General features: G+C 40.2%; 1 long non-coding RNA gene across 1 annotated transcript in view; it reads right to left on the bottom strand.

Moving 5' to 3' along the window:
* Positions 1–2,198: 2,198 nt before the first annotated feature.
* LOC130155497 (uncharacterized) overlaps positions 2,199–27,830 on the bottom strand; it is a 44,100-nt gene continuing 18,468 nt past the window's right edge. Inside the window, exons 4-12 of the long non-coding RNA XR_008824094.1 lie at positions 17,642–17,756; positions 17,385–17,547; positions 15,885–16,054; positions 15,403–15,517; positions 14,658–14,820; positions 11,682–11,889; positions 6,155–6,297; positions 5,113–5,158; positions 2,199–4,163 (exon numbers count right to left, since the gene is read on the bottom strand). This is a non-coding gene — a long non-coding RNA (uncharacterized LOC130155497). The remainder of the gene's footprint in view (positions 4,164–5,112; positions 5,159–6,154; positions 6,298–11,681; positions 11,890–14,657; positions 14,821–15,402; positions 15,518–15,884; positions 16,055–17,384; positions 17,548–17,641; positions 17,757–27,830) is intronic.

Genomic DNA, 27,830 nt, shown 5'->3' with positions numbered 1-27,830 from the left:
AAACTCCCTGGATTATTTTGACCTCAAGTGTTCCTTCCAAAAAGGCGCTTATCTGTAAACACCACCTGCATGGTAGAGCACATCATGAGCTACCGCTGCCACTGTATTGCTTTCTTATCATTCATAATGTGAAAATTTGATTGCCCATACAGCCAGCCTGCGGGCTGCCAGGCCCTGCAGATGGTAGACACATGTGTGCACAACATTTGCATTTTATAGCTTTGATGAGAACAGTCAATAAAATGAAGGCTTTTCCACCTCTGCCACTGTCTTGGTACAAATGGTCTTTTTTTAGTTGCTGTTTTATCTTTATCCCCGCACTTTCCAGATGATACTGTTTTTAAATATTTGTACTTAATTTTGGCATTGGTAAGCAGTTGGCCCACCCATTGGATTTTCCTGGAGCCAATATTTTCTTGGTGTTATCCGGTATTTTAATTCATTAGCTTCCCTCCCTAGTGAAGGATTAACTTCCATCTTGTCTTATCTGCTGTTGTGTTTGTAATCAAAGTAACTTCTTCAGTGTAATTCTTTATTAGCTGGGTTTCTGTGGCTAGGTGGTAGACTTGGAGGTTAAAATCAGCTCCCCTCCTCATGCCTGTGGTACCTGAAGGCTATGCAGTCACCTCACCCTTCTCAAGGCATTTGCACAGACAGTGATGCGCACCTCTGAAGGTGGTGATATCGATGATCATGGTGAGAGCAGCAGCAAACCCGCATTTCATACCGTTCAACAGTGTATGCTTTGGTTTTGAAATCACTACGCAGCGTTTATGCAGCGAGGGCTTCTACTGGTTTATTGTCTGAACGATCAACATCTCCAATGACTTGTCTGAAGATAGATAGAAATGGTAAGGACATAACTGGATTACCACAAAACAAGCTTTTTCCTTTGTCTTAGTTTGGAATAGGCAAATGGTTGAACCTCTTTAGGGACTGAAGAAGGAGAGGTACAAAACTCTTCAGACAGCAAAATACACGAAGCTCAGCCCTGTTTTCATTTAAGCAGACCAACTCACTGAAATATTTTCTATCTCTTCTGGCTTTTGAGAAACAGTTCCAATAATGCAGCTTTGGGTATTAAAAATAAAAGCTTTGCCTATGTATTTATTTGTTCAAATACCCGTTCCGGTATGATATATCAAATACACAAGTGGGGTCTTTATAACACTTTCTGTCCCGAAAAGTCATACCAGTCATGTAGACTTCAACAGATGGCACTTTCCACAGGTTTTCTTACATAAAAATATAAGGGCAGCGATCACACCAAAGGTCTGACTACCTCAGTCCGCTCTCCCTGACAGCATCCACAGGCAAAGAGCAAGAACAGAGCAAGCACGGAGGATTTCCCAGCTCAGGCTCTCTCTGCTTCTGGCCGCTCTCAGCTTCAGATGTCGTTTCCATGATTTAATTACCCTCAGTGGATTCCTATTCCATGAACTTGTTCAATTTCCTCTTAAACCAGACTAAACCTTTAGCATCTACGATATCATCATTCATGATTTTATAGACCCTGTCATTACCCTTGTCAGCTGCCTCTCTTCTGGAAGAGTCCTAGTTGATTTGATGGTTTCCCATGTGGGAGCTGAGAATCATTGCCACTTTGTTGCTCTTCAGATCATTTCCAATTACATAAAGAAGTGTCACAGGTAACCAGAATAGTAGGTAATCTAGCAATTTCCCATGTGAATTATTCTGTGCTGGGAAATGGGAGACATATGATTATCTCCCACAGATATAATCAATTCATAAAAATCCTGAAGCAACTTCTTGTGAAGTTTTCTAGTTCCTTCATGATATAATGATTAACTGTGGGTATTGGACTTCAAATTGCCATTACATGAATGACTCAGCCATCAGAGGAATGGTACATTTTGTTATATACAGTGTTTAGAGGATTGAGAAAATACAAGTTCTAGAAAATTGTTTTTCATGATGCAAGTGTTTTAAGGGCTTTCTGGCTCTTGGACTGAATAGAGGGATCGTTCTCAGAGAATATTTACTTTTTACTATAGTTCCGATAAGAGGTTGTGAGGAGTACTACCAGTATAACTGCATTCAGGAACACATAGATTAACCAAAGTACGAGTTGCCAGGGCAGATAATGGTTCTGTCTCCTTGACCACATGCCGTTCTGCAGAGATACGGGGATTCTAACCGCCCGAGTGCTCACTTACACTTCACGTGACCATTTTGATTGTCTTACTGAGGACTTTGAATATCATAATTATACTCCCAGGTTTAAAGCTGGGCTGAACATCTATTTTAATTGCTAGCATTATAGTAGCTAAATAAATGCTTGTCCTTCAAGCAGTGTGTATAGTCTTACACACTTGCTATAGAACTTGTTATTGTGTTCCTTCATCTTAAAAAAATTAAAAGCAATTTTAAGCTGTAAAACTGGTGGCACCACGAATAATAGCTCCCATCGATATGTTCTTCCAAAAGTGAGTCTACACGAACTGATGCAGTCATAGTTTGACTTATCTTCTGGCTTAGCCAGCCATAAACTACATCTTCTTTGAAAGCAAAGTAGATGCACTTATATACACCCAAGGAAATGTGATGGCTTTAATGTGGCTACCCAGGTTTTGGTCTAAAGCGGGCTTACGTCTAGTCAGGTAGGTCTCAGGGTGGAGCAGGCATCATTGTCTGCACTTGTTGTTTAGTCATGCCCGTATGTTTTCCAGAGATCACAAAGTAAAGGGTACGACTGGGTCAGAGCAAACACTCCAGCTCTTTATAGCCACAAGCCTTTAGGGTAACTAAAATCAAACTAGCATTTTGTGATCAGGTCCATTTATGCTAAAAAAAAAAAATTAGAGAAGGGCTAAGTTGAGGTGCCTGACTGCCTCTTTTACTCTCGTTCCATTTCTTTTTCTTATCTGCAAGTGACATTTTTGTTTAAAAAATAAACACAGTAAAGAAAATAAATTCAGGAGGAAGGAAATGTGTATATCTTTGTCAACAACTTTGCATTGCCATAGTAAATGTGATGCAATAGTTCTAGCATCCACTGGAAAATAGCATCACATTTGCTGCTGACAGTATTATCACTCTTTTTTATGGCAGAAAACCAGGAGCTTTCCCCTATGTTAAGTTCTCATTTGCTTAATCTCGTTCACTGGCTGGTACCAGACTTCACAAATTGGACATTTTTCTTTTCAAGCCATGCATGGATGTACATTTTGATTCTACCATTAAACTTAATGGAAAAAAATTTGACCCATCTATGTCAGCACATTTTTATGAGTAAAACCCCAGAGCCTTTTATTCATACTCTTGGTAGCTTATAAGTTTATATGCAGCTTTGGTAAGGGCTTTTAAATAAGTGAATGTATTTTAAAACAGTATTTGTCAGAATTCTGTATTATTACATTTTTCCAATTCTGTTGATTTATATATAATCTTCTCATTTCCTCCCTCTGGCCTGTAAAAATGATCCTCACTGCTACACTGCTCATATAGCAAAAACTGGCTGACTTTAGTTCAAATAGCTATTGGACCGACTCTCTCCTGAGAGTGTCCACATGCCAAAAAATTCACTTGATAATTATTTGTGTCTTGTAAATCTTCTTTCCCTCATTTTTCCAATCCATTGAAACCCTTTCTTGACCTAGATGTGTTTCCTAATTTAACACAGTTTCCTTGTATACTCTAGTTGCCCTTGATCTTGTATACATTTTCTTCTCTTTTGCATTACATGTAGACAGTCTATACCTAGCATGCTAAGAAGGATCCTTACAGCTTGCCTTTCTACAAATTAAACACAAATTACAACACAAGCCCCTAATGAAGTCTCACAGCATGAAAACGCTCTCAGCCCTCATGTGGAGTTGCTTTGCCTTGTGCTTTTCTGGGGGTGGGTAAAGACTAAAGCCTCAGGAGGCAGAACCCATCAATGGTTAACCCCATCTCTCAGACACCTAAATGCCGACCAACTGTCTCTCAAATGCTTTTGGGCTTTGAGTACTCTCCCGACATGTATATTCCCCTAAAAAAAGTAAACCAAAAAAACAGAAGTGGAGTAAGCCCTCAGAAAATTTGCAGGTAACAAATACACAGAGCTGTTAAATTTACTTCAGTGCTAAGAACCACGCTGCCAGCCCTCGTTCCGTTTTCCTGCTGCTCCCAGCATGAGCAATAGCAGCCGTGGGTCAAACCTGTGATAATATTATGCACACAGAGTAAAGTTAGGCTGAGTACAGCTTCTTTTCTACTGAAAAAAAAAAAAAAACCCAAACCAACTCTAAAATACAGTTCTCTGATCCTTTAGGATCTTTTGTGGGGAAATTCGAATGGACGTCTCCATCCCCTAGGAAACAGCTGCCTATCATATTTCCTTAAATCTATTGCATAGACTGAACTTATGAAACTAAGTTGCTGCAATACTTAAACAGCTTTAGTGAACTTACATACAATATACATGTTAATAATAATCTTTTTAAATAAAAGTGCATTTTCAGGTTCAAATGAAAAATTTGCAGATTTTTTAAACCCTTTTTTTCAAGGTTACTTTTTTTCCAAAGTTTAGCCCCCAAAGTCACAAATTATTGGGTGATATATTTCTTTCTGTAAATGTATTTATTAATTTTAATAAAGAATTTTAGTTTCATTGCATTTTTCTAGGTTCTATATTTTAAAACACAAAATATTTACCAAAAGAGTTCCTGAAAAATAATAGCGAGTTAGTTAAATAACAAAACTCCTCTAAGATTGTTAAAATAACAGGCTTTAAAATAATTGGCTGTTTTCCTGCAGCTCTGCTTAGTACAATTATTACCATAAATTATATTTATTTTCTTTTCATACATTCCCAGTTCCCATATCTAGTTGAATACTTTCATTCTCTTTCCTTCCCCGGACAGAAGTCTACAGTCCCTAGAGACCACGTGGGTGCTCACTGTGCAAGTCCTTAGGTCACTATGGCCCCTGCCCCAAAGTCAGTACTAGTACAAAATTAAACAGTGGCACCCCAGTGCTATATATTTGTGTGCTTCAAACGATCTTGAACAAGTGACCCCACGGACACAGATGACTTCCATCAGCTGAGGGACATCTTTCATGGAGCAGATGACTCCCTGTTCATTGAACAGTTGTTTGGCAGCCTACCTGTGGGCAATGTCTTCATCCTTTCATTGAAATTCCATCTGGGTCCCTGGAGAACACAGCTTTATTCACACAGCTGTAAGACTCTCTGACTTACAATCTGCTCCTGCAAGATAACCTCTTCTTAATTGGGTGTGTTGTGGGCTTTGCTTTGGCTGATGACTCTAGTTATCACTTTGCAGCCTGCATGAAAAAGGGCCTAGAACCTCTTAATGAACACTTTGTCTAGGCTTCCTGTCTCCTCTGTCACTGAGTGACTAATTACTAATTTCCAGCTATGAATAATTTACATTACATCCTGCTTCATAACCCCAAGGGTATTTCCTTGAACTTATGTGCTTTAAATTTCTGCAGACATCTTCATGCTCCTGCAAAGGCTTCACTGAACACCTACCTGAAATACACAGCAATTTTCCAAACAAGTATTTTTAAATATCTGACATCGCTCACAGCAATTCAGAAATTTATCTCTGAGTGCTCTGCTAAATCTAATGTGTCAAATTGTTCTTTTTCCTTATATAGGATTCTTTCAAAATGTCTAGTTTCCCAAACAGCTAAATGGCTGCCCTTCCCCACACACCAGCTCTTGACTAATCCTCTAGTCTTCCCCCAAAATCTCTCTGCAGAGCCTGGATTATGATTATTGCAATAGATGTCCTGGCTGCCACCAGCTGACCTGGTTATTTCATTATGCTTTTTATCACAATCATTTCTAGTGATCTGGGCAGACTCTGAATGCCCAAGGGGATGTTTTTCCAAACATGTAATTATTCTCAGTTTACCACTTCAATTGTCAGGACTAAACCCCTGGCTGGTCTCTTGATTAGTTAGAATTAGAGCCTGTGGCTCTGTGCTGTTGATCTCTCCTCCCTGCCTGACCTAAATTCCATTGTACACCTGCCATCATGCATCCTGGTACTTGATGTTCTGCCAGCCTCGGGTTTTAATTTGGGGAGCTGACTGGGTAAGGCAATTTGTCTCTGCATCAGCTTGTGGACCTGCCACAGAACTACCATGCACATGCTTCTGAGTCAACAAAGCTCACCAGGATGGAGGACACATCGGAGGGTGCAGCCTTTGCCCAGCGCCTCTCACTCCTCACGTGCTCCAACACCACACGGCTGCTTCAAATGCGGCTGCTGGTGGTGCTGCTCCTGCTTTTGGCTGGCACTCCATGCGCAGGGAAGTCTGAACAAAAAAATGAGCACAACACTCAGTGAGAAGTTGTGGAGTAAAAAAAAATGCCATGGAACAAACATATGTAGAAGTCATATTTAAAGAGAGCAGTGTCGCTCAAAGAAAAAGAAGTTTATTGGAGAAACACCTCACTGTCTCTACACACTTGTGCTTAGCTAGAAGGGATTTGTAGCCTTATTATGATTTTTTTCTAATACATGATATAATCAATGTTTTGCTCTTACAAATAATAACATGAACATCATCCAGCCAAAGCCTTGCAACAAATTGCCTCCGAGGCAGGAGGCATCTAGGGTACTTTCAACAGCTGGCAACAGCTCTGGGGCTATGAAGTGGGGAGCTACAGTTCTTGCTGTCTTCAGGTGAAGCTGTAGAATAATTTTTTTACTTCTGTAACTCAAACTGATAAAACCTTAGGGCAGCTGGTTAGAAATCTGACATACTCAAAAATTAGTGAACACTAGAACATTTTGGGCCAAAGAATTTGGTCAGAGCCATAACTGGAGTTCAACTGGAAAAGCCCACAGTATACACCAGTCCTATCCAGGACAGCATTTGACACTGCTGTTCTCTGAAACAAGATCTTTTGGAATGTTCCTGTAGCTCTACCAGAGCTTACCATGCATCTCTGCTCCCAAGCAGTGCAGAGGTCTACTGTCCATTTTCACAAGACAACAGGATGAAAATAATGGGCCAGTTGCCAAAGTGTCAATAATTTTGGACACCTGAAGGTTTATGCAAAAGATGGAGTGTCCTATTTTTGGAAATAGGCACCTAAATTCTGCCAAGATCCGATTTAGGTGTCTACATCCTTGAGTAGATCTGACCAAGGTGATATGATCTAGATATATTTAAAATTTAAAGACTACTTCTATACATGGATACCTAAAAACCTTCAGATTCTCCTTTTCTGATAAGAAATACCCAGATTATCTCCAACATATACTACTGAAATGTATGAAATGGAATAGTTTAATTAAAATCAGGAAAATAGGAAATGTTTCCAAGTAGTCAGAAATGTTCATGTTTCAAACTGTATGAAACTCATATTAATTATCACTGCAACATATAAGTTCAATTAATGGTGCAACCAGTAAGAAAACTATTGACAGAAAAAGTGAGAAAAATTATTAAGACAGGTAGTAAAATGAATTATTTTTGTCAGTGTGTCACCAGTAGTTTGTCGGGTGACTATAAATCTAAAATGCTTCCTTGTGTTCCATGAAGGTAGAATTATACTGAAAAGCACATCTTGATATTGTAGGCAGCACTGGAGAAAAATTAAATCTTCGGTGTCTCCATTTGAAATGTTCACTGTTGTCAAAAATACAGACAAGGAAATAATTTTTTTTTTCCCAATTGTTTGCTATATGGGCAAAGACTTTGCCTTTGTACATGTGTGCACAGTGCAAAGCTCGTTTTGGGTGTGACTGTCTTTTGGATCTGTTCTACTTTCTATAAATAATTACTTATGCAACAAAATCTGTTTAACTCACACGATGCAGCCAGGAGTGGTATTCGTTAGTCTGTTCTCTTTTACCACTAGCAAAATCTCTATCCTGAACTGACCACTTTTTTCTCGGAAGAAGGTTCTCAAAAACTTATTTCTCATCCTCAATTTTTTCTCTCAGTCCTAGCAGGGAGAAAATTTCAGAACAGCTTTAAAATCCAGAAAGAATCATCAGCCAAATTACTGTAACATTTGTAAACTGCACCTATGGCACAGAGTCTAGACTGGATAAAAGGTCTGACCCGTTTATTGGGTTAATTCTAGTATAATTTAAATACTAACAGTTCTTCCATCTGATACGATATTTGCCAGAGCAGCACTGCACATTCCTGCTGAAGGTTGTTAGAAGAGATTGGCAGGGCCAAGTGTCCCATTCCCACAGCTCATGAGCACCGCAGGGCCAGTGAGCAGCTTCACGTCTCAGGAGCAAAGCTCTAGCACAAGCTGGCCTTTAGACCTTCATAATTAGTCATGAAGTACTCACGGCAAAATTGACATCATGAGATGGATGCATGTGTTAGGGTTTTCAACAGAAGTGAAGGGATCAGAGACAGCTCATAGGCAGCTGGTGCCTACAGCCCTGTATCTTCCTTTAAAAATTCCAGCAAAACGTATTTCTTCTAACAAGGAGGAGCAGGGCCCTCGATATTGCTAGTGTCTTTCCAGTCAAGTACCCAACTCCTCTGGGGCCTTTTAGCATTGTAGCCTTGGAGACAACTAAAAAAAAAAAAAAATATTTCTGAATCCATGCCAAGTGGGAAAACAGGACAAACAGCCTCCCAAGAGCACAGAAAGCAAAGATGAGACAGGAAAAAATAAACGAGGAGAGCAACAGTCCTATTTCATTCTGAAGTGGGGCTTATATAAAATAAATGATGATGAAATTGCTGTCCAAGTGGAACGTAAGAGAGAAAGAGAGAGAGAGCATGAGAAAAAGCTTTCATACATTAAATATCTGCAGTTAGCACTTTCAGTTAAGCTGGAAACTCCGAAGTTTCCAAGGCATCTTGCAGTAGACTGTACAAATGCCTAAGAAAGAGTAAAGGTGTCTTGGATCAGGCAGCACCCAATATGTTTATGCAGCCTTGATGGAAAGGGACATGTTTATTCAAGCTGCTAGCCAAAATTCTATGTGCTAGAGGCTGTTAAGGAAGGGAAAGAATTTATTATTTGTAACAGTGCAATGTTACATATATATATATAAAAAACCCACCTAAGAAAAATGGATTAATAGAAATTTCAAGCCAGGCTTTCACAAACTGGAGAAGGAATAAGGGAGAAGAAAAACAGGGTGGGGGGTAGGAAAGCCCTTGGAGCTGGACTCTTGCTTCCCAGAACTCAACAGTGATTCAGTGTCACCCAGCAATCAGGCACTACAGTGAGGTGTGCTACCATGGGGGCTGCACCACGGTCCCACCCTCCCTCTCTTCCCAGCACTACGAGTATCTCTGTCCTTGCCCATCTGTGGTCGTGCTGTGCAATGGGGATCAGAGTGCCAGCTTAGCTAAACTCCAAATATTTTTTCTTAGGGATCAGATTTCACCCAGGTGAATAGTCTGAATCAATGCACAGCAAATTTGTAGGTATTTTGGAAAAGAGTATCTGTATCTTCCTCTAAGAATGTGGCTTCTCATCAATAACACACACACAAAAATATATATATAGCTGAGAACTCCATGTTTCTGTGTGTTTGAAAACTTGCAGAGCAATACTGCTAGATGCTGCAGTGACTCAGGAAGGCACATTTTCTAGGTAGAGCCTACTCACTCTAAGCACTGGAGCTGTATCTCCTTGTTAGACTGAGTTGCATGTCACTATTGAAGTATAACTCATGTGTAAGGGGCTCATATAATCTGCCTCAAGGAATTATTACCATACTTAAATTGTTTTGCAGGCACTGGATTTCTAGTTTGGCAATAAATTTAGAGTTTCTTTGTCTTGCTTTATTTTGTTTCAGTGCATAACATCCACTCACCGCCTTTTCTTCCCCAGATATTTGAATACTTAATATTTTCAAAGCAAGAGGATTTGTTTGTGTAAGTGTAAATATGTTTGTATAAATTTGCATACCTCAAAATGCATGCAAATAAAGACAGGGGGATGAGAGAGAGACAGAGTGTAGAGAAAATAAGAGGAGCAGGCTAAAGGAGAAAACCCCAGAAAAGACAAGCTTCCCCTGCTTGAGTCACTGCTGGTCTTTTGACTCGCGTTTGTGATTTTTGCAAGGGAGCTTGAGTTTACAGTTCTCAGATAGTACTTGTGAAGATCCAGCTATCTAGCAGATGATTTTGTGGACATCATGGTCCCATCCCACACAGCCTGTCTCCCTCTGTCCGCCTCGCCCGGCCACAGCCGGTGGCAAGCACAGGGGTAGGGTCTTGCAGAGCGTAGGCTGGCTGGGTCTGGGGCTTTTTTACAGTAAATGGGTCTGCAAATTCCCTTGGATATTGTTTCAGCATAAAGGAAAAATCAAGGTTTTACCAAGATTATTTCCGTCACTTGTCAAACCAAACAAGACGGGAGAGGAACGCTTTTCTGTTGCCCTACAGATTCTCTCACAGGGTGGTCCTAAACTGTTTGCCCACTCTCTGGGACTGGGTCCTTACGTGCCCCATCCAGGCCCATGGGAAAGTAGCAGTCATGCAGGCAAGGGTGCTGGTTGCTCTTACGCTGATGGACGCTGTGGGTACAGTAAGAAATTAAACAGCTATTGAGCAGATATCGGAAATGTGAAGAAGAAAGGGCTTTGATGCAGGCTGTGTTTAGGCGTTTGGCTGCAGTGTGGGCAACATGTCCCTTCACAAAGCAGTTCACACTTTATCATATGGAAGCTGAATTCTTTGGTTTTTTTCTTAGACAAACAGAATCTTGCTGTACTATTCTTAAGGCAGCAGTTCCTCCCACTGGAAAAGCCCGGACACCTCAGCTGTAATTCTTGTGATCTAACTGCTTGGCTTCCTAGCTCAAGCAATTTATTTGTTTGATATCATAACTCAGTAAAAAGAGAAATTATAATAAAATCTTCAAAACATTTAACAGAGTGGACTTTGAAGTTTCATAGACTTGGAAGGCCTTTACCCTGTAGATTCACTGAAGTACTTTGCATCTGAACAAATTTAAAAACAAATTTAGGAAAGGATTTTGTTTTCCATGATTTAAGCATAGTTATAAAGAACACTTGGCACACACTAGCTTTGTGTTTTGTGTAAATGTATTAACTGTTGCCAATATTGTTTAATCTGTATCTGTATTACTTTGTATTTCCCATCTGTTCTTTGAATGGAACCTCTGTAATAGATTATGTTTAACATTAATTTAATGAAGAAAAATGGACCTATAATTAAGTTTTATAGTAAAATGTTGTATCAGCTCTATCTTTAGTGTCATTTACAGCAGGTGGGAAATGGCAAGGGATTTTGTGATGGTGCCTCTGGAGCCAAAGCGGGTCATGGCTAAGGCCCTCCGTGTGAATGGATTACCTAGTGCACTGCTGGGGTAAGCTGGTCCTACTGCCAGTGCAAGGAAAAATTCAGTAGAACGGGGCATGTTGGAATTCCTGAATGATGCTATGTAAGTGATGAATTACTAATAGTTCAGTTAAACAGGAGACACAATGGACACATCTGTTAATTTGGAGGATTCTACTTGATAAATTCAAAGTTATACATGAGTGAGTTTGGACCTGTTCACAGCCCAGTGAGCATACAGGAACTGGGTCACTGTTCATCAGGCTAGATCAGACGGTGAGCTGAGACTGGTTTCACTTGTGTCTGACTCTACCATGCTGTTACACACACCTTAAAAAGCTGCTCAATCCTATTCACTTGGTAGATCACAATATCAGGCAAAACAGGTTGCATTATACCTGGAACTGAATGTCACAAGCCAGGACACTGTGGCTGTGGTCCCCCATGGCAGGCTCTTCTGCTTTCGTCTTCCTGAACACGTGCAGACTCCAGCACTCTCTCCCATTTCTCTGGCACACACTCGCAGTCACATTCTTTTGCAATCCTCCTCCTCTGTTCAGTATCCTTTCCTCAGGGATCTCACCCCGATGTTGTAGAACTTCAGGACTGGGGGAGAGGAAAAAAAAATAAATAACCCAAGCCAAGATGCCCCATTACATCAAAGAACCTTCTTCCATGTTTCTATCTATTGGGTTATCCTGGTTAACAGCTCTGGTTAAGCCCTTCAGAGACACCATCTGTCCGAAGGCTCCACGGCCAATTGCATTCTACGTACATCAACATAAGGGATATTTATAGCATATATCGAGATGCTCCACAGCCAACTGCATTCTACTTACATCAACGTAAGAGATGTATAGCACATATAGATATTTATGTCACTATATATATATATATATATATGTAGATATAGCAAAACAGTAGCACAGTCAAATTCCTTCTACCAGATTTATTTTTTTCATTTTGAGGCTATGTCCTTCCAGGATCCTTTTTCTTCATCACCTTCCCAGTGTACAGTACCCTTCCATTTTACCACCCAAGAGTTTTTAAAAAAACCCAAAAAGCATTTATAGCCACCCCCCTTTTTCACAAATAATTTCCTAGTTTCCTTTGTTGGATGAACACCTTTTAATTAGGGGGCCAGTGTGGAATAAAATGGAACAGAAATCCCTGTTACACTACCACAATGCCATAGGTCCCAAATACAGCACTAGGCCACTAATTAAAAGCAACAATTTTTCTAGACTGAATAGAAATCTTGCTATTCTGCTGCTACTTCTGCCACAAATCGAGACCGAATTCAATCTCTGAAACCTGGAAAACGGTTTTCTTTAAGGTCTGCTCTCTGGCTGATACTATTTCCAGGAATTAACAAGGCCCATCCATACTATGCAGTTGGGAAGTGCCCAACAAATCCCAAGGTAAAGCTCAGGTGAGACATGAAGCCTTAGATGCCAGCTGAAAGGAGCAATCTGATTAGTGTCAGCTCAGGTATCGGAGCACCAAAATCTCCAGCTCTGGGTTGTTAAATTATCTCTCTGATGTGGTACAAAGCTAGAGCTGGGCTCTCCTGAAGTATGCCTGTTTGCTCACAAATCAGGTTTTATGATTGCTAGAACCTCCTTCATTAAGCCCTGGACAGTCACCAGTCATGCTGAGGGATGATTCCATTACGCACAGGTATAATGCTGGAAAAGCTGAACTGACTGTTATTTCATAAGAGAGGAATCCTGTTTCAAAAAATTAAACAGGTTTAAATGTCGTGGACCTTAATGGGCTTCCAAAGTTTTAATATGTCACATTCTACTTGGTATGGCATATAATTTATAAGGATTAGCTCATCTAATTTCTGTCCAAAATGTTCGTTTAAAAAATAATTTGGGGAGAACATTTATGTCCACAGTCAGAGCTGAAGTGCTTTACAAAACCCTGAAGTGGCTGCTTGTGGTAAAGGATCCAAATCCCTTCCATACACTGTGCAACACATACAGTGAGCCGGGAGCCTCGTGAAAAACTTCCCTATCACAGGCATATCCTCTGCACTGCTACGGAGTGCTGCATCTGTATTATCACATTCAAGAATGAACAGAGCAATCACCCTTGCCAGGCCTTTTGCCAAATGGTTAGGGGAAAGCTTCTGTAAGTTTTATACCATAAGTCCTCATTGGAACATAAAACTACAAAACCACCATGAGAACACATCAAAATATCTAATTAATCATTCACTTCAGAGATAGTATAGCATATTGCGGCTGGAAAGGACAAACCTGTACTGCTAAGCCAGTATTTTCAACTGATGCATTTATTCAGAATTTTAGATTTGAAATAGTTGTCTTCAGAAGGTTTTAGAAAAGAAAATACTAAGGACATAAATAGTCGTTGTACTGTCTGATATCCCAAGCCATTTGTGTCAAAAAGGACACCCCAAAACTGATGAGCTTGGAATCTGTGGCCACTTCCAAGGAATTCTGGCCTAGCAATACAGTCCCAAGTGCACACACACGAGAGTCCTTTGAAGGCTAGCATGTCGCATTGAGAAGGAAAACCTGGTTCACACATCGTTTTGAAATTTCTTCCGTGCCTCATAGAGAACATACAAACAAAAAGAAAGTAAAAATACACAAATGAATCTTCCAAGAAAACGTTGCAATGAAAGCAAATGACAAAGAATTTCCTTTGTTTGGAATACCAAATACAAAGAAAATCTCTACAAACAAACTTCTTTCAGTGATGCTATGAGTTAAGTTCACAACGTAGGTCATGACGTCCTGAACCATTACTGCCATTTCAGGAGGAATTACTGGAAGGAATTCCTCATAATCTCGGTGAAGTCTGTTGTATTTGACAGCATGGAAAGGTCTCCAGCTAACTATTATTAAATGATTAACTAATGCTAACTAATAACTATTAGGATTAACACACACCGCCACTGGATCTGCTTATCTTAGTTCCTTCAGGAGAAAAGCTCGGTACAGAAAGCTGTAAGGCTGCACAGACAAATAGGAAGTCTCTGCTATTTTTTATATTGGTCATGCAACATGGAGACTGCCACCTCCAGCTCACTGGTTAAACTATGACACGAGAACATCAGCTGGGTCTGACGACTGTTGTGAAATCAACGGAGGGTCATTGCCCCGTTCCAAACGTGCCCAGCAGCCTGCCTCAGCAGGAGGTTCAGCACACAGCTGTGAAGGTCAAGCCCATCTGGCCTCATTTTATGCCCGTGGTATTTTTTCCTACGCTTCACTGTCCTCTAGCTCGCTGATTTCATCTTGGCACTTTTTCCAAAGGTACATAATTATTAAACACTGTGCTCTTGAATTTATCCTAGCAGGTTCTAGCAAAAAAGCTGGCGTTTTCTACCAACCTTTTACCTGTGACAAGTAGAGCTGCTATCTATACGAATGATGCGTGTGAAAAGGAGGTCCTAGAAAATGCCGGGCACTGCCGCAGTGCCGGTGCTAACGCTGGAGGCTGCGTGCTGTGTGAATGCAGCACATCTATTAAAATGCAGAGAAGATTCTTCCCCTGAAATACCTGTGGAAAAAGAATGTTCACTTTTAATCTGTATTTGTTGCTTTCTGAAAAATGGAAAAAAAAAAAAAAAAAAAAAAAAGACATTTTAAACCTGAAACATAACATAAAAGGCACAAGCAGTGTCTTTCAGCGTAAACCTCTGGACATTTTCTATATGAAGGTGCCTGGATGATTCTTTGTTTTCTTCACGTATTTAATCGAAAGTGTTTTGCTTTTTCCAGCCATTTCTTTGAGTCACATAGCTGTGACCTAATGTCTTATTTCTTCTGTGTTGCTGGTATTTCACTGCAGCGCTCTGAAACAGTAGACTGTAAATCTAGGGAGTACATGGCAAATGTCAAAAGAGAGGATTAAACTGTTAAAAATGCTCAGAACTGCTTCCTTTCTTTTTCTTTCTCTCTCCTTACTTTTTTTTTTTTTAAAAAAGTCAATTATGGAAGATCCAAAAAGCGGCCAGAGCCAGCAAAGAAACCCCTCACACTACTAAAGGGAAAAAGCAAAGGGCCCTTTAAACATGGAGCTTTTTTAATCTTCATATTTTATCATATATAAAATGAAACATTTCAATGTTTACTTTCTTACCTCTTTGTTTTGGGTTTGGGTTTTTTACTTGATTTAAAATCACTGTTGTCACTGTGTTCTTCCCTTTGATTTTCCATGGGGACACTGGTACCACAGGCATTGTGAACACTTGCTCCTGAACAGAAGAGATGGGAATAATAAACTGTATAAAAAGTTGCTTTAGAAACAGTTTCTAGCGGTTCACTTCAAATTCTGTGCCTGCTAGCCAAGAACATGGATGCTTTTTGAATACAGTGGAAATATCTAATTTTAACAGATGAAATAAATGGAACAAAGCATGTAATAAGGGTACTATGCGGTATAAATACGGCAGAGATGGTCCAATAAAGATTACCTAATGAGCATTAGATTGCCTCCTCTAGTTACAAAGTAAAAACAAATAGCCCCTAACATTATGCATTAGTAACAGGCCCTCAGGAAATGCCCAAACGCAAACTTTAAAACATCAATCTCCAGTGTAGAAAATTTAATCTTTTATTTACCAACCATGATGCTACTAGGTATTCCTTGTATGAATATCAAGAAATCATACAGCCTAGTTTTTCACTGTCTTGAAAGCAAGTGATGACAGCCATGAGAGTACTTCCAGATGTTTAATGAACCCGCCACATTTCACAGATTCAGAGTTTTCTTTTTAAGACCATTTATAGAACTATGGAAAGAGCACAGAGTATCATGTTATTAAAAGGTAGGGAGGAGCATTTTATTTTTACAACAAATTAAAGACATGACTTAGTTTTTTGCAATCACTGTTAGCATCTGTAGTCCAAAAAGAAATGGCTCCAAGTACCTAAAACTAAAGAAGTTCCTACCATTACATTAATAGATTTGCACCAAAGAACATGTCCTAAACTTGGATGTAGCAAGTTGTAAGGCACCCAGACATTCAGCTGGGTCTGATAATATTCTGAAGTTCACAAAATTTAAAACTGTTTAGGCTGCCGTGTTCGGTGCAACGAACTTTGTGATCCTTGAAGTATTAATTCCCAAACAACAACAACAACTAGAGAGCGACTTCTTAGAAGTATTGCAGAAAAGGGGTATCTCTGTGCAGTTGCAGGGAAACACCGTAAGCTCACAGCCAGCCTAGAGCCGAGCAGGAGCAGCAGCCAGTGTGCTCTGTTGTGATGCTTCAGGCAGCATCTGCTGTCTCCAGAAAATGGAACGGTGTATACAAATAATAAGAAGGGAGACAGGAAGATTAGGAATACCCACACATGAAAACAGGACTATCGCCATTTAAGACAAAGTTGAATTAATTCCTTTGCTCTAAAGTTGGATTCACTTTGATGAGAATTGGAAAGAATGATCAGCATATTTAACAATTAACGTGGTCTGCATTTTACGTTAACAGGCTGTCTACCAGCCAAGTCAGTTTGGTAGCCTTGTGCTTGCTTAGTTCTGATTAACTTATATCTTTTATGCAAACATTAACTCACTCCTGGCATGTACTGTTCTTGCAAGTACTAATCATGGCATAGATTAGATGAACATGAAACAGATTTAGCATATCAAGTTCTGCTAAGGATTCTAGGTGTGCAGTCAACAGCAATGTGCTTGCCAAAGGCTACAAAACAGGGAAAATAATACAGAAAACACCCCCTCGTCTGCTTAGTTACACAGCACCATAGTCCTACTGTGTGACAAAGAACTTTTATGGCAGCTGTCAAGCGACCAGGAGTTTTACCGATCACTCTGTGAGATGTCTCCATGGAATGGTCATGGTTATTCAAAGCAGATTCTACTTCATGAAGCTGGTGACTGCATAATAAAGTTATCTACAGGTCCTAACCTATAAATTATTCCTTTTAGAAGATGAAAGTAGCTGCATTGTTTATGTGCATATTAGTTCTGCTATACAGGAGCAAAAGTTAGCGCAGGTTCTCACAATGAGATCAGTAAATCATACTTTTCAAAGCCTCATGCTCAGCAGGCTGAACATGCATCTGAAGCTGAGCTTCAGTTCTCGTCCTTTCTTTTACCCATGGCAATCTTAAAAAAGGTACCCACCTGTCATCCCATCTGGCTACAAGTCCAGTCTTTCTGGAGTTGCTTTTACATGTCTCCAGCAACGCCCTCGTGGAAATAGACAGGAGTCCCTCCTGAATCCTCAATCTTTACATCATTTAGGACCTTTCAGAAGCACTGAAACACATGAGAACACAAGGATGGAAATCTACCATTCCAGTTATTAATAACTCTGAAAAAATTAAATTGTGCAGAAGAAAAATGACAGTACCTGTTCTTGGCTTCCAGGTGCTTGAAACAACATTGTTGCTGAGCTTCAGGGCTTAAGGGGAGAAATTGTATTTGCCGGCTGCAGTTAGATACATAGTCTTTAGGGATTCCAAAAACTGCATGAAGACATGGAGAAGAGAGGAAATAACTCTTACAGAAAGAAAATCAGTCAAGCCATCTTTATAGTTTTTCACTCAAACAAGAGAGCATACATGTAAGCCCAGCTGTTTTTTTTACAAATAATATTACTAACAGAGGCAATTTTTCAGCCAAATATTAAGCTTGTTTTAGGAGACAGAAATCAACATGATTTACAAGATAGAACACATGGACCTTTATTGTATAGCTTCTTACATACAGAAGGGCAGCTGGGGCTGGAAAGGGTGCTACAGGATCCAAAGGAATCTATCATTCCTTCTTGAAAGTTGCAAAGTCAAGCCATTCCTCACATATTGATTTTAATTAAAGGAATTTTATCGTCTATTTTCATCCTGTTCATCGGTGAGAGTGGCATCTGATCAGTAACCATTGCCTGTAAATACGTTGAACAGTCTCTGTGCTGGAAATTTTTTAGCTAGTGTGAGTGAAATCCTTCAGCTGAGGACACAAAAACCCCTTTTGAAGGGGAAAAGTTACTTTCTCATTGGTATGGTGGAAATTTGGCATCCTACTCCTTTAAACGATACGAAAAATCTTAACCTGAAACAAGCTCAGATATCACTCTAACAGCACCCAAATGTATCACATGATGGCAAGCCTTTAAGATCACAACAGGAACAGTAGCAGATGAAGCAGATGGACCACCAGTATAACCAGTCAGTGACATGGGTACCAAAGACCTGTATTTATACAGTGCTTTAACCAAGAGAAGTCTTACACCACAAAGTGGAGCACAAGGAAAGGCTGTGTGCTTTCCTTTTGCAAAAAGGAAAATAGCTCTGGAATTAAATAGATAGGCTTAGGCTTGTTGCCACAGTAAATCTCTCCTAAATCCTTTCACCCCACTCCAAGGGTGGGAGTGGGAGGTACAGGACATGGTAGGGTTAGCCAAGATTTCCATTTCTCCCAGGAGGACTGGGATTGCTTCAGCTGCTAAGACGAGGAGCATGGATTTATGCCACGTGTTTGAAATAGCACTTGTGTCAAGTAATACATATATTACTTAAATCGTAATATATTTTTTTCTCTAGCATATATGACATGGCTATACCATTTCCGGAATAAGGAAAAAAACCCACACACTTCAAGTTGTTTAAGATAAATTCACACAAAATTTCTGCGCAGCATGCACGGTACCACTCCACGGAAGTTACAGGGAGCCAGTTGTGTCTGAGGTTGCTGGCTGATCTCTTGTTGTTTAGCCTTTTGATGACAATGACAGGCACTTCCCAAAGTGACACTGCACCAAGAAAGGAATGAATGGAAATTTGCTGGTTTACACCAGCTGTGAATTCATGCGGGCATTTAGTGGAAATATCACATGCTTCTTGTAGTGCAGTGAGAAAAACAGACTCAGCATTGAAACTGATCTCTGTATTATTCAAGTAGCCTGCGCGTATAGAGAGCAACATGGTGTCCTGTTGCTCTTTACAGTTTTAAGAAATTAACAGGTGAGTTCAGGGACAAAAATTCCCTTCTGTCCCTCCAAGAAAAACCACGTGTAGTCATCTAGTCCATTTTCCCTACAAACATTTTTAGTATAATGGATGAAGTGAAACAGAATCTGTAGGTGACTTCGAGTTATAAAGTTATAGCTGCTTTTTTGTAAGTCAGGTTATTTATATCAAGTTTAATATAGCCTCAGTTTCAATCACTGTTATTTTAACTTATTTATTTAAAAATTAAAGAATGCCTTAGGTTGCCTGCCAGCTGTATCACAGCCACATAAGCTATCGTGCAAGAGATCAGTCATTTAAAATCAGTGCATGACAAAGTGTAGGAAAAAGAAATATTCCCACAAATGCAAACATTATGAGGGAAGCGCTTTATACGTCGTAAGCCACATAGTCAGCTGGCTGTTTTAACTGAGACATTCACTTCTCTCTCCATGTTTATAAATAGCATTATGAAGGGTGTGTTGTATACTCTACCCCAAGAACATCATTTTAATATTCCAGAATTCGCATGTTCATTTACATATGGTGAGAGAATATAATGTTAACATTGATTTGGAAGCCTCTGAACCCCATATTGTCCTGATGGAAGTAATTATGATGAAAGCAAAGCAACAACAAAACCGACTTCCAAAATCCCGGGTGACACAAGAAGTCACTGGGCTCCACCATGCACCAAAGCGCAAACTTTCACCTTGTTTTCTTAACTCGCTCAGAAAGGTCTCTAGTGTAAAAACTGAACTCGTGCCTCGATTTCTGTGACAGGTCAATTTGGTTTGGGTTTGACACTGCTGGGGGGTTACCTTTCAGGCTGATCAGAAAAGACAGAAAAAAATACTTGCAGAGAATAACTAAGACACAATCCAATTAGTCAGTCGGAAGGTGATGTCAAAGGCAAGTTTCAATTACAGCACGATTATTAACTGCGGTCATGCTAGCCCAAGATAAATACGCTCAGTCTAACACTAGACATGCTAATTTAAGCCTGTATTGAGCAGCCACTATAACAAAGCGTTAGGCACCAAGTGCCCAGCGGCAGCAATCATCAGAGCCATTAGTGTGGCTGAGATGCTCACGGTGAAGACCACAACGAAGCGGACACAGTTTTGACCTGTTTCAGCAGCCCTGAGGGGATCACATCAGGGATGAGCCAGGAGCTGACCAGCTCCTTCGGCCCTGGCAATGGTCCTTGTGCAAAAAACAGGGGAGGAGCGGACACAACACTGTGGTCTGACTAGAAATATCATTATACTAAGGTGACCGGGCCTGGGGATGCCAGCTCAGTGGGGTGCCAACCAGCAGAAGAGGCTTGCTCTTCTGTTCCTGATGTGGTTTTCCATCCCTAGGATAAATTTCTGCTCCAGTGCATAGGGACTGGATCCTTGTGTAAGAGGCAGCAGCGCAGTGCCCAGGCGAGAGGTCCCAGGCTTCCAGCAAATTCAAGCACAAAGGAGAATTTACAGTTGGAGACATGGCTTTGAGAAAACATGAATGAATAATAGAATCACAGAATGGTTTGGGTTGGAAGGGACCTTAAAGATTGCCTAGTTCCAACTCCAATAAAGTGGGAATGGTTTAGGATTGACAGCTCATTTTTAGTGTTAGCAGAGTAAAAAAGGTCCTACTGTGCTCTTGTTATTGAATGTGAGAAAGCTGATAATGAGACAGCAAGAGAAAATCTACTGGGATCATAGGAAAGGGCAGATTCTTCCAAAGAAGTGAAGCTGGGTTAATGGGCAGGATGGCTTAAGCTACAGGAGTACAAACCTGAGCCTTTGACTTCCAAAAGAGTGGCCTCTTTGGAGAACAAAACCAGGCACATAGCCCATGCATGAGGAATTTAATAACCAAATAACTGCAAAACTTAGGGGATTTCAGGACACCTGAGGACTTACGTTTTCAAGTGAGTCAATGGGATCACAGATGCTCAGCACTTTGAGTCTCAGGCACTCTGTCTGTCATCATCTGAGTAGCTCCCGTGGGGCAGGAATCTGGTGCTGCTCTCAGAGGAGCTGAAACAGGCTGATTACCGCTAATCATTCCACTTCCCACCGCATTTTGTCCATATGTTTTTGACAGAAGGCTGTGTGAGGCTTTTCCACTTGGGGTGTGCAATGGACCTGAATCAGCTGAATCACAGTCTTGGATTATTTAAATGTGATTTAGGACCCCAGATAGCTTTGAATTCTTTCATAGGAAAATTCAAGGTAACTAAGTATCCAAAGAAACTTCAGCAGCTGCTTTCACGTATAATCAGTCACACAAAACACACACAGAGTTTGGACTAGAGGAATACAGAAAGCTGAGCAAACCAGCACACTAAGCTGGATCCACTGAGGTAAACTCATTTCTTCTCTATTTGACAAAATTAAATCATCTCAGTAAATCATCATCAACTATCTAATTATTTTCTGAAGACCCCATGATTCTCCCTTTTTGCTGATCTCTAAGAATTCCATTACTGCCCCACAGGAGTTGAACCCAGAAGTCTGTAACTCTTGATATTTTCCAGAACTAATTGCCACATATAAGAACAGTTACTTGAGAAGTGCAGAGTGTTAAGAGGGTTATTTCAGAAACGCTGATATCTGAAAGGCACAGAGTTAATTAGAGGAATAGGGTTGCCCTTGTATGTTATGCTGCTATTGTTTTACAAAATTATATATAAAACCAACCAAAGGTCTAATGATCTTACAAACCAGCTTTGGTAAATTGGTGTTGAAAAGGCCATTTGTGAGACAGAGACACACAAAAAATTCTGAGATCATTCAACTGAAATACGTCACTCAGATCCTGTCTAAAACCCGAAAGTTTTGCTGGCATAATTTTATTGGTTAGGAAAACAGAAAAGAAATCCAGGCCTAACCAGCAAAGCTCTGTTGACGAACAACCTAAAATCAGTGCAATCATTGCGGCAAAAGCCACACTTTTGGCAGTTTGATTTATTTCTTTGAGGATCCTGGGTGGAGGGCTATTATTTCGCCACTTCAAGTTCCATCTCTCCCAACAATACTGCTGATAAGCTTAATTGATATATCCTTTCTCATTTATTGTTAAGCAAAACACAACAGTGAACAATCCTTCCAATCCACAAAACCTCATAGACTGCTAATCTAAGTAACGTCTCCTTAATCTGAACAGTTACAATAAATTTAGTTGCTGATCATGGTCTAAGCCTGCTTTTAGAGTTTCATAACTCCCATTAAATGACCTTGCTTAGCCTGAGGTTTTTTGCTATTCAGATGAGGAAGCCCAGCTGAGAAATGGCAAATGACAAATTTTATCCACAGCTTCTCCACCCGACTGACTGTAAACTCGGCTGCGGTGATACTGGGTAGGTGACAAAACGGCTCCTTCGGTCTTATTAAATGACCAAAGGTATATACATGGGCACTGAGTAAGCACAAAGGAATTAATGTCAGGATTGCAGGGATGTTCCTATATAACAACTGCACAGGGATCGCCAGCCAAAGAGCCACTGGAGCAACCAGCTGCTGCTGTATGGTAGAGAGGTTCGTTTACACCAGAAGACTAAGCTGGAAGTTCCTACACACCAGTAGAAATCCGTTTCATGGTTAAGATCAACCCTGTTACATCATTTTCTTCCATTGCCACCATTCTATAACATTATACTTAACCTAGGTTCCAGAGAAGTCCTGCTTGGCTTGTCACAAGCTTGGATTACACCACCAGCTATGCACATGAGCGTTGCAGCCTGATCAGCCATAAGAGTTGACAGGATTGACCTTTGAATGAGTTGTCAATGTACCTTCTGACATCATCTTCCCCAAAATGGATATAGCTGCCTATCCTAAGGTTTGTCTGGTTGCAGGAAAACAAAGAGAAGTTACTTTTGAGTGATGTCTTTAATTCAGTTAGTGTTGTTATGGGTTGGAGAGTTAAAATTGTCTTGTGTGGTCAATAAATGATGCATCTCTTGCTTCTGAAAACATACTCTTTATAATAAAAATAAGAGTCAATGGAATCTAATAGTACACAGATGTTCTAGATCATGTCATCTCTGCCATGTCATACATGCCAACATGTATGGAGTTCTATGCTTTGCATTTGCTATGCAATAACAGAAAATGATACCAAAAATCTGTTCCTGGGTTCCATTTTCTCTTTAAAAAACAATCTTGCACAAAGTGAACCCTTTCCTCTTTACACGGTTTCTCTTCATGAATGTAATCTCTTTAGAGAAGACAGAAAGATTACTCTCCAGTTCTTATTAACAGAGGTTCTCTTTGTTTCAGTGACATCTCCATTTTACGATGTAAATCTATTTTAGAGTTCTAAACAAATATCAGCCCATCACATAAATTAAGAAGATTAAATAGGGGCAGCACTAAAAAAAGCAAGCCAGGCTTAACCCTGGTGTAAAGGATGAACTAAGCATAATGACATCAAACAGGAGCAGGAAACTTTGAAGAGCAGTAGGTGATTACTGGCTCTTAATTTATGAGGAGGATTAGAGCGTGAACGCCTGAAGAGAGCACACAGAAGAGAATAGATGCTTTTCACTACGGAATAATTACGCAATGTAAGACGAGGAGATCCTCTGCCTACTCATCTCGCCACAAAGCACTCACCTCTAGCCATAGAAAGCCTAAAAACTTCTGGTGCTCTAAAAACTTTTTCTCCATCACATAGTAATGAGAAATTCAGCCCTCCCTATAAATCACTTCAACCTGCCCCTTTTGTTTAATATTCTGTTCCCTTGTTCCTCTCTGTATTATTAACTTCAACTCCACAGGGCATTACCATACTTCACATCAAGGACTTCCAACCTGTGCTCCATCACCCACAGAGCTGACAGAGGTACGGCCAAAGCCGTGCATTGCCAGCGTCGTGCCGTAGCCATTTTCCTCCGTGCGGTTAAAGCTGTAACTAGTGATCGATGTGATCCAGCTTGACCTCTTTCTAACCTGTCTTGGCAGCTCCCCTCTTGGTACGGCCCCTCTGACATTTCTTGATTTAAATGCATAATGTACAGCTAGACTGTTTTCTCTTTCCTCTTCCAAAAAAGATTAAAGCATGAATGAGGGGAGCATGATTGTTTCAAGGCAGGGCATCTCTGTGATATTTTAAAACACACCAGAACATTAGAAAATCACCAGAAATTTGAGATGATCATTATAGAGCTTGCTACATTCAAGAATTTCAAAAGAATCCACCACAAAAACCGTTGCAAGAAGCAGTCACAGCTCTACCACTGAGAAGACATATGTGAATTTTTCTTAATCTTTTTTTTTGTTGTTTTTGTTTCAGTTAATAAACATCCACCTTTGAGACACAAGCCATCTCTTGAAACTGCCCAAAGGATCTTGTACATCTTGAACTAAGCTTTCTTGTAACTGCTAGCACAAAGTTCTAATGACAGAAGGTACCACTTACTGACATCTCTGTGGCTGTAAGCTGGCTCCAAACTAAAAATCACATTACATGTGAGAAAATGAAAAGCATCACAGAAATTCTTAGCCTTGATCAAAAACGAAGATGATAGCCGCTTTACTTTTATTCTGACAATGTATTACATTGCATCAAAACCACATTTCTATTAATTGCAAAGTGACATTCTTATTTTCTTTTTTGGATTGGCCTTATTGGGGCTTCTGGGAGTACTTCAAGACACAAAGGAAAATTGATTTTTCCATTTATTCATATCATACTTCAGTTTTCAACAACACATTCAAACCACTAACCAAAATGTTTTGTCTGACCACATCAAATTCATGCATTCTGATAAACTACTGCAAATATGTTACTCTTGTCTCAGCATGCCTGAAACAGTATATGTAAAAATGTCCTTAAAGGAGGGGAAAATTACAGCAAGAGGAAGGAAAAAAATAAAAAAATTAAAAAGCAAGACAGAAACGACATATTAGCGATGAAAAATGCTACTAAGAAGAAATATATTTTTGCTTGGCATAAATAAGTGGCTTATTTTTCATTGCCAAAGGAAAGTCAAATTACTTTTCAGAGTTATGCAAACCTCAAAGTTTTGCCTGGAGGAGATCCTGAAAGAGAATTTGAGGAAGGTTCATTCCGATTCCTGCTATTTGATCCACAAAGGAGAAATACTGCTGGCATCAGCTCAGCACGCCCTGGGATGCTATTGGCCTGTCATCCTTGAAAGAAGAGAAGTATTGCTGGTAGGGAAAAAGGCAAGTGGTCTCCATGCGTGACTTCCAGTGAGCCCCAGGCACAGGTTATTAGAAAAGTAGACCTTCACCAAACGGGATTCAAAATCCAGTGTGAAGTCAGTTGGCTATTTTCCAACAGTGCTGCTGTCATTTTCAGTATTTCTCTATATTTCAGCTCCAGTTAAGGATCAGAATCCTCAGTGCATTTGATAAACATAAGAAAAGCATTAGTTTCTGTGCAAAATGCAGAAATGACCTTTCCTTTTATGGTTCCAGATTTTAGTAGCAGCATGACAGGCTTCTGACAGCAATGGGATGTGTTTTGTTTGTTTGGCATTCCAGTACTTTATAGTGTGACACCAAGAAAGATGGAAAAGACACTTTTGGCACTTGCATACTTGTATCATGCTACAGCTTGCCAGGAGGAAAGGAACAGACCCTGAGCCTGCAGAGACAGCCTGTATTAATGGTCCATTAATCCAAAAAAGAGCAATCAGTTACCTGTCAGAGAACAAGAATTTAGAAAACATTTTAAGTAGCTTCTCTGCTTATCAGTAGCGTAAAGAGCAGAAATCTGCCATTTTCTACAGTCTTCTAAGCCAAAGTCAGTCCACTGCACTTAAAGCAGGAGTGCAGCCCTTAAACTTTCAGGATTCTGCTAATACAACATCAGCTTTCCTCAAGCAAAGCAACATTTCCCCAGAGCATCGTCCCCTGTAACTCTTTCTTCTCCCTGACCGAGATGATTATCATGTCACTGACTACAATATGAGCACAATCTGCAGAATGTAAAGAGGTAAAGAAATAGGTTAATCCTCTTATTTTCTTTTCATCATGCTTTCGGATTTATTCTTCTTTTCTGACCTGCCTTCGTTGTGGCATACGGCACCAACTGTAACGCTGCCTATAGTCACATCATGCCAGCAGCGAAAGTAAGACACGAGTAATGTCCCATTACAGCTGGGACATGGAATTCATCGGAATTAATCTCTGTCTTATGAGAGATCAGTCCCTGGACTGCAAAGTCAGTAGTGTTTTGCAGGACACAGGTGCATAGCACTGCACTCCTTTCTTCCATATAACTGAAGTGGGGAGACTACCTGAGAGAGGAAACTTTGAGAAGAAAAATTCCCTGGCTCCTGTAGGACAGCAACAACATTTGAGCAAATCACAATATATTACTTGAACCCATGTCCTAGGATGGGACAGACATATACCCTGTCTTCTCTCTTCTTTCTTACAATGAAATCTCAATATAGAGCCATTTTCCTAAGTTGACTTTTCACTATGAAAACAACCCATGGAAGAAAACTTCAAACGGTTAGACATATGATCTTAATTTTTTTAAAAACCTGTAAAAATCCCAGGGTTTATAAATGTTCCCTCAACCTCAGATGGTGTCCTTAGGCTTTTTAATTCTATATTTTTTATATTATTCCAACGAAGAGAGAAGATCTTTCTTTTGCTGAGAAAACGTATAAAACAGTAGAAGCTCAGTGATGTGTGCTACAATGTGCTTTGTGAAAAGCAAACCTGTAAAAATTGCATCCTAGGAGTCCCTGTTTATTACCTTGCAATTATTTCTTGATCAAACCTATCCAGTTTAGCCCTGAAAAGATGCGTGTGTTACTGCCTGTCACTGAGAGCTCAGCAAAGGTGAAGCCTGATATTTTCTGGGTCATGCTCTCTGCAAAGATCTTATAATGTGAATGTTGAAAACCCTCACTCACGGTATGTGAGCCAGAACCCCACTTACCTTTCCACTTCTCCAGGACTGAGAAACCCCCTTAACGAGTAGCAATAGGTTATTTAAAGATGAAAGTAAACAGATCTGAGTCCAAGTGGATGCAGGAAACAGATCACTGTCTTGATTGCACCAGGGGAGGTTTAGATTGGATATTGGGAAAAAAAAAAAATCACCAAAAGGTTTTGTCAAGCCCTGGCACAGGCTGCCCAGGGAGGTGGTGGATTCACCACCCCTGGAGGTGTTTAAAAGATGTGTAGATGCAGCACTGAGAACATAAGTAGTCCTGGACTTGGCAGTGCTGGGTTAACAGTTGGACTTGATGATCTTAAAGGTCTCTTCCAACCTAAATGACTATGATTCTACGATGGCAAAATCTGTACAGCAACTTTTTGACAAGAGCCCCAAGCTGGGTGTCATCCAACAAGTCTTTCCACCAAGTGTTTGTTTAAGCCTATAGAGATGCAGATTAGCTTCAGCCAGTGCAGGATAGTGATGCATTTTTGTATTTCCTGTAATCTTTTAGTCTTGGGGCATGACTACACAGTGGTTTTGTAGACAAATATAATCCATTTCTATCCCTTTTCCAGTCTCTCTGCAGGGTTTTTTTCCCCCCTTAGAATTACTCCCATATCAGTCATAGCTACATGACCTCCACTTTGCTTGGATCAGGGAGAGAGAAAGGCC

The sequence above is a fragment of the Falco biarmicus genome, chromosome 9, assembly GCF_023638135.1.
Source record: "Falco biarmicus isolate bFalBia1 chromosome 9, bFalBia1.pri, whole genome shotgun sequence".
Lineage (NCBI taxonomy): Eukaryota > Metazoa > Chordata > Aves > Falconiformes > Falconidae > Falco > Falco biarmicus.
This window is presented reverse-complemented; position numbering and strand designations above follow the sequence as displayed.